General features: G+C 32.1%; 1 non-coding gene across 1 annotated transcript; it reads right to left on the bottom strand.

Annotated features, from left to right (window-relative positions):
• Positions 1–970: 970 nt before the first annotated feature.
• On the bottom strand, positions 971–1,076 carry LOC122737710. Its single transcript, XR_006354508.1, has one exon. It is a non-coding gene; the product is annotated as a U6 spliceosomal RNA (small nuclear RNA).
• Between the last annotated feature and the right edge of the window lie 6,003 nt (positions 1,077–7,079).

A 7,079-nucleotide genomic window follows, 5' to 3' on the forward strand; every position in this document is an offset into this window, starting at 1 on the left:
TATTTTATTTAACATTTATCTATTTGGATTAGAAACATTCTATTATATTCTTAGGAAATGGCTGACAATTGTCTTTTTAAGTGTTATCTTTTTCTAATTTTTAAAATTAATTTCATATTTGCTTCACAAAATATATCAGGTAATTATCTTTCTATATATGAAAATTTATGTTTCATCCCCTAAGGATTCTCTGTTATTAGAAAGTTTGAAAGAATTCTTATGTGAAGCCACTTGGATATGATGCTTTGTTTTGCAAGGCAATCTGATTACTTGTCATTTCTTCCTCCACAATAATTTATTTCAAATTATTCATTTTCTATTTTTTATTTTTAAATTTGTATTTATGCACATAAAATCTATTTTTATTTAAAGTCTTTGGTCAGAATCAACTGGGTATAGACTTCCATAATGATATTCTTGATAATTTTTAAAATTTTTTGTAACCTTTCCAATTCTGTTGCTTATTTTCCTAATTATCATATTTTCTCTATTTTTGAAAAAAATTAATTGGCTCAAAATATGTCAATCTTATTTGACTTTGAAGAAAAAACACCTAACAGTTTTATAAATCAATTGAATTGCTCTTTCTTTTTTTATTCTAATTATTTCTGTTCTCATCTATGCTAACTTTTTGCTTCCCTTTGAATTATTGCTTTGTTCTTTTATTTAATGCCTTTTGGTGCATACTTTATTTATATCTGCCTTTTCTTTCTTACCAACATAGGCACCTAGTGATATTAATTTCCCTCTAAGAATTATTTCATCTGTATTTTATAGCTTTTGATAAATTGTGTTATTACTATCAACTTTTAAATATTATCATTTTAACCCAATAATTTAAGAGATTGTTTTTAATTTTTCATGGAAATCTTAGCTTTTAATAAAGTTAAAATATAATTACATTCATATTGCATAATAGTCTAAAATATGAGGTATAATTTCTGTCTTTTTTTGAACTTTAGGGACCTTCTTTTTTATGGAATGCTTCATAAATTTAAATATCATCATTGTGCAGGGGTCAAGTTAACTTCTCTGTACCATTCCAATTTTAGTATATGTCCTGCTGAAGCAAGTACTTTAGGGAGTTTCTTAATGACAAGAGTGATGTTATGTGATTGATCTCCATATGATCAAGTTTTATGAGCTTTCAATGTAGATTTAAAAAGAATATGTATTCCCTACTTTCTCATTGAATTTTCTCCATAAATCTATTAATTTCAATTTATCAAGTTCAACTCTGTAACTTATTTTTTAATCTTTTTTTTTAATTTGTCACATTCTGATAATGTAGTATTTGGGTCTTCTTTTATTATTCATTTGTGTATTTATTTTTGTATGACCGAAACTTTTCTAGTATGGACTTAATCATCAAACTGCTTAAAGCATATAAATTGAAATTTATCTATTTTATTTACATTTTTCTCCATCATCTGATACATTTATCCACTTTTGATTTTTCTCTTTTGAAGTCTATTATGTTAAGTTCTATTATTATCACTTCTATTTTTAAATTTTGCTATTATATAAATATTTTAGACTAATTTATCAATTTTAACCAAGTTACATATTTTTGCATCAAAGGTTTCCTATGTGACAAACTAATAGTTTTTATTTCCTTATCTGCTCTATAATTTTATCTTAATATTTTAGTTCATTTGTTATTAGCAATAAATTTTATTTGATTTATTTCATTTGCTCCTTATTTACTTGGTGTTGCCTAGAACAAAGCTTCTTAAACTGTGGGTCACAAGCCCACATGGGGTCACATAACTGAATGTGGGGTCATGAAAATTTTGGCAACTGTAAAAGGCTATACCTATTTTATATACCTATATACTGTAAGGAGCTAAAATTCTAGCTAGTCTGTCTAAAATATCTAATGAGTTGTCACCAATAAATTATAAGCTTTATCAAGAGTTAGACTTTTAAACATTTATTAAGGAGAATAAGAATTTGGTAAAGAGAGAGAGAAAGGCCTAGATTCCTTTATCTATTAAAAGGAGAGAGCATTCCTAGCTCCACTCTCCACCAGAGTCCACAGGTAAGAGAGAGAGTCAGAGCGCCAGGCTCCCCCTTCTTCCTCCCACAAGCAAACATCACTTCCTGATGCCAAAGAAAAGATGCATGGTCTTGCCCTCAGAGACCTTCACCTCATGGTGGAGCTTTTCTACAGTAAGTCTCCACCAGGTGGAGTCATTCCAATCATTACAATACCTGGTATCACATAAAAAAATTGAGTGGAAAGGAGTTGTGAGTGGAAAAAGTTTACACCCTGGGAAGAAGTAAAATATATCTTATTCTTCTACAACTATTTCATGTATTAAAAATAGCAAGAAAAGCAAGTTATATTTCTGAGTTGTAGACTAAAAACACTTTATCTTCTAGAGGTTTAATCCCCTCTCTATTATCGATAAAATATAGATTGCTTTTGACTTTCCCTTTTCTGTATTTTTGTTGGTGTTTTTGTTTCTCAGCTTAATGAAACATTTTAAATAATAAATATGGATGTATTTCAGTGGTCTCTACCCTTTTGCATTAATCATAACAGCTTTTGTCTCAAACACTAGTTTGATTATTTTTGTTACAATTAGGATAATTTGACTACATCATTGCATTTCTAAATAATATTTATGCGTATAAAATCTTAATTATAAACTATAATTAATCCTGGGAGAATCACTTACTACCTCTTTAATGGTGCATACCAAGGCCTCTTTAAGTTTCTTTAGTAGGGAGTTCCTAATATCAATGAAATTAGGGTTCCAATAAAAATGACTTAATAATTTCTTTTTTTCTTGATCTTATTAAGCAGTCAATTTGGATTTGGATTGCCTCTTTCAGTGCTGATAAGTGTCTCTTTATTCATAGATTTTAAAAATAAATTTTTCTAGTTATGATTTATCTTTGAAGTATATCCATCTGTTTTCAAACAATATGATCCTGTTCAGAGAATATGCAGTTGGGGGGAGGGAGGGGTAATTCCTATTTTTGAGACTACTACATTTTTGTCCACCTTAAATATTATTGCTTTATTGTTGTTTTTTAAATGTTATTTTAAATCTCTTTTTTAAAGACATTCTTTCTTTTTTCTTTCTTAAGGCTTTATTTTTCGCCTTTATAATTTCTTCGTGTATCCTATTCAGGATTTCCCCCTTGATGGTGAATTGTGTATATTTGCTACTTACAAAGTGTTACCTGGTTTAGTTTACTCTCATAAATCTTCTCTAATTATATCCTGAAGTTCAATGTGTAACTTTAATTTATCTATCTTTTAGTATTTAAATTTACTTAGTGTTTGTATGTCTTGCTTTGGCTTTCAAATCTGTTACTTTTGTCTTGCATATTCATTAGTAGCCTTTTCAGTTGTGAGTAGGGTTTTCAGTTTATATCTCATGCTCTTTATACCTCTTGTTTGACTTCTGTTATTCCATGGTTTAAGTTCTTAGATTTAATTTCACAGCTTCTCTTCTTATTTTGTTTTGTTTTCTTTAATGTTTTAGCTGAATTAACATGCTCCTTTAGCTTCTTTCATATAGTTGTGATTCAATTTAATTTGTATTTTGTCATTATTTCCATCACACTCATTAATGTTGCTTAATAAAGAATAAGCCTTTAACACTAAAGAATTTTATATTGGCACATAATTTTTAAAGTTGTTACTTTAATACTTTATTTTGGGAGGGCTTAATTTATATCCTATCTCATTGTATAACCTATACAATATGAAGAATAAAGAGCAAATATGTATATATGTGTGTGGGTATGTATATTTTAAAATGCTGACAGGGTAGTGTACTTTTTAATTAACTTTCCTGAATTTGAATATGGTAATAGTACTTTGGTTCTATTTATTCTTAGACTTATTTTTTAAATAGAAGTTTCACTGTCTAATTAAAAAGGGAAGAAGGAAACAAGCATTTATTAAACTCTTATGTGCCAGGCACTGTGCTAAGCACTGCAAATATTTTCTCATTTGGTCCTTACAAAAAATCTGGAGGGGCAGCTAGGTGGCACAGTGGATAGAGCACCAGCCCTGGAGTCAGGAGGACCTGAGTTCAAATCTGGCCTCAGACACTTTACACTTACTAACTGTATGACCCTATAAAAGTCACTTAACCCCAACTGCCTCACCAAAAAAAAGAAAGAAAGAAAGAAAGAAATCTGGTGTTGGGGGAGAGGCTATTATGATCTCCATTTTAAACTCAAGAAAATTAAAATGGACATTTGTTAAGTGACTTGCCCAGGATCACAGAGCTGCATTTTACAGTAAAGAAAACTGAGGCAGTCATTTTTAAAGTGACTTACCCAGGGGGCAGCTAGGTGGCACAGTGGATAAAGCACCGGCCCTAGATTCAGGAGGATGTGAGTTCAAATTCGACCTCAGACACTTGACACTTACTAGCTGTGTGACCCTGGGCAAGTCACTTAACCCTCATGGCCTCACTAATAATAATAATAATAAAATAAAGGATCACACAGCTGGTATCTGAGGCCAGATTCAAACTACAATGTTAGTACAATATTAACACTACTTTTTATTCATTAAGTATACAATACCTTGAATTCACTTGGCCCAATGTGTTACACAACTAGTAAGTGTTTGAGGTAAAATTAAACTCGTCTTCCTGACTCTAAATTTAGCTCTCTATCCACTATGCCACCTACTTGCTTCCTTTACTTTCCAAGACACTTAAGTTCTGAATATTATTTTGCCATATGTTATCCAAACTTCATGCCCATGTAGAATCATACTGCTTGGAGGCCTCACCTGTATCTAAGATTAAAGCATAAAATCCCACAAAGGAAAACATATGGTACTAAACAAAACAGTTTGCCCCAAAATGAAAATGGTAAATTAGCTCAAATTTCTTATTAATCATTGTTTCTAGACATATTTGGAGGTTTTTTCTTTGAAAATTGTTTTTATGGTCTTAAGTTTCTATTGGGCATGGGGAATAATGCCAAGGGCAAGCATGTATATAGTGATTCAGATGGAGAAGAACTAGGAGGCAGGGGCAGAGTATATGTAAAGACCAAGGGCCCAGAAGCTTTCTTCTTCTTGGGCCACTCATCAACTGTCAGTTGAACTCTTACACACCATCAGCTTATTGTCCCCTTTGCTTCAACTCATGTCAAATCAAATTCAAGTCAAATTCCCTTTAAAATAATGCTCCAATTCATTTTGACACCTAAACACTTCCCAACTACCTATTAAACAAAACAACTCCTATTACAAAGCACAACTGTCCTCACGGTAAGTGTATTGATTGTTAACAGAAAGAAAGAAAGGATATATCCTTTAATTTTGGCAGTAGCATATTAGATTAGCATTCACCATTTTTTTTAACCAGAGTTTTGTTGCCTATTTATATTGACTTTACATTGTTGTGGCCACTGTATACATTATTTTTTGACTCTGCTTTCTTTACTCAGCATCACTTTGTATGAGTATACTCTTGTTTCTCTGAATTCTTCTTTACTGTGTGGTAATAATCTATCATATACATATACCATAATTTGTTCAGTCATTCTCCCAATTATTGTTTTTGGGTTGTTTTTTTGTTTGTTTTGTGTTTTGTTTTGTTTAGTTTGTTTTTTGTGAGGCAATGAGGGTTAAGTGACTTGCCCAGGGTCACACAGCTAGTAAGTGTCAAGTGTCTGAGGCGGGATTTGAACTTAGGTACTCCTGAATCCAGGGCCAGTGCTTTATCCACTGCACCACCTAGCTGCCCCTATTCTCCCAATTATTGAACAAATATTTTTTCAGCTTGTAATTGGAAATCATATTACCACGAACATTTTTGTGTAAATGTATACATCCCTTCTTATTGCCATCTCGGTGTAGTCATTGAAAAATGAAAAATTTAGCAGCTAGGTCACCCATTAGATAGGATACTCAGCATGGAGTAAGAGAGATCTGAATTCAAATCTGAACTCAGACACTAGCTAACTGTGTGGCCCTGGGTGAGTCATTTAATCTCTATGCCTTAGTTTCCTCAACTGTAAAGTAGAGATAATAATAACACCTTCTTCCCTGGGTTGCTTTAAGGAACAAATATTTGTAAAGTTCTTGACACAGAGCATAGTAGACACTTAACAAATGCTTCCTTCCTTCCCTCCCTCCCTCAATTCCTTGCTTCCTTCCTTTTTTCTTCTCTCCCTCAAGTCCCTTCTTCCTTCTTTTTTTCCTTTCCTTCCTCCTCTCCTTTTCATGTATGGCTCTAAATTATATTCCAAATTGTTTGGACCAATTCAAAGCCGTATCAGTGGTGCATTAGTGGACCTATCTTCCAGCACCTCCTCTACCAATACCTTTCCCCATCCTCCAAAAAATATGTATTTCTATAATCATTCATTATTTTGAACACGATCACAGAATTTGAGAGTTAGAAGAGACTTTGGTAGTTATCTGCCCTGTCTCTCATGTGAAAGGAATCCTCACTATCATATATACCTTGCAAGTTATGATTATCCAACCTCTGCTTCACAGCATTCAAGAGTAGGGAACCTCTTAGGTTGTTTGTTGTTTGTTGTTTTTACGGGGCAATGTAAAAAGTTGAGCTATTATCATTTTTTTTTTAGTTGTTGCTATTCACAAGTATAATTCTAAAGTTCCTGAGGGTATTTGAAAATAAAAGGTTCCTTCCAGTCCAAAATGGGATGTTTTGAATCTCTTCCATTTGTCCTCTTTTGCCTTCCCAAAAGTCAAACCCATCATATAGAAAGAGTTAAGATATAAAAAATTAGCAATCTGTGGGTTGCACTGGTATTCAAAAAATATTAAAATGAAAAGAAGATCCCCCAGTCATCAGGTTGACCCTCTACATAGGATTTTTAGAATAAAACAGAAAAAAAATCTGTAGACTGAGAGGGTTCGAATTAGTGGAAGAAATATCCATCATCATCATAATAGTAATAACAACAACAACAATAATAACAACAATAATCACCAGCAATCATATAGGGTTTCATGGTTTATGAAGTACTTTATGGTCATTATTTTATTGATTCTTACAACCACCCCATAATGTAGATGCTCTCCATACCCCAATTTTATAAATGTGAAAACTAAGGCTCAG

This window comes from Dromiciops gliroides, chromosome 1 (genome assembly GCF_019393635.1).
Source record: "Dromiciops gliroides isolate mDroGli1 chromosome 1, mDroGli1.pri, whole genome shotgun sequence".
Lineage (NCBI taxonomy): Eukaryota > Metazoa > Chordata > Mammalia > Microbiotheria > Microbiotheriidae > Dromiciops > Dromiciops gliroides.